Source organism: Artemia sp. Qi Xiang Cuo, chromosome 16, assembly GCF_049724085.1.
Source record: "Artemia sp. Qi Xiang Cuo chromosome 16, ASM4972408v1, whole genome shotgun sequence".
Classification (NCBI taxonomy): Eukaryota; Metazoa; Arthropoda; class Branchiopoda; order Anostraca; family Artemiidae; genus Artemia; species Artemia sp. Qi Xiang Cuo.
In genome coordinates this window covers 12,597,140-12,598,232 of record NC_142809.1, presented here as the reverse complement: position 1 = coordinate 12,598,232, position 1,093 = coordinate 12,597,140, and positions in this window count along the sequence as shown.

Genomic DNA, 1,093 nt, shown 5'->3' with positions numbered 1-1,093 from the left:
CACTATCCCCCACGCCTTTTTTCCCCCAAATGCATCCGATACAAATTTTGATATAGCCATGTTGTTAAAAATAGTTTAAAGGTCAGATAACGAAAATTCCGTTGTCAACACAATCCCCCATGGCCCGAGGGTAGGCACTGCAAGTATGTCCTGGTTCCATATATTGTTCTTATGGAAAGAATGTTCGTATAAACTTCAGCGAGGGCTCATTTGAATGGAAATTGAAAGTTCTAGTTCAATTTTTAAGAGTCAAAAGAGGTCGGAGGGCAGCTAGCCTCACCCTTTCTTTCGTAAGCCCATCCGATAAAAATTTTGAGATGACCATTTTTTTAAAAAATGGTTCAAAGGTCAGATAGCAAAAACTCGGGTGTCAACCCCCCCCCAGGGCCTGGGGGGGGGTCGGTGTTATGTGTTATTTCCTGGGGCCCTATAGGGTTATTATGAAAGGGATGCTTGCATAAGCCTCAGAGAGGGCTCATTTCATTTGAAAATAAAAGTTCCAGTTCACTTCTAGTTCAGAGTCAAAAGATCGGAGGGCAACTGCCCCCCCCCTCTTCTACGTCTTTTTCTTCCCCAAACCCATCCGATAAAAATTTTGAGGCGGCCATTTTGTTAAAAAAAAATTCAAACATCAGATATTAAAACTCCGGGGTCGACAAAACTCCCCCGGGGATAGGCGTTGTAAGTTATGCCCTCGGTGCATATATGGTTCTTATAGAAGGGATGCTCGTAAAACTTCAGAAACGGCTCATTTGATTGAAAATAGAAAGTTCTAGTTCACAGTTAGAAATTCAAAAGAGATCAAAGGGCAATTAGCCCACCAACACCACCACCCCCTTTCCACCCCGTGCCCTTTTTTGCCCTAACCCATCCGATAAAAATTTTGAGATAACTATTTGTTAAAAATAGTGCAAACATCAGCCAAAAAAACCCCGAGGTGGATACAAACCTATTTTTCATTTGATATTGTTACTTTAATACTAGTTTTGATACTTTGATGAGCAGTTGATTTTGAAAAAAAAAGTTTGATTTTGAAATAAGGTATTTTGAAAAACTTGAAACTTTTTTGCAATCAAAAACGAACAAAGACTAA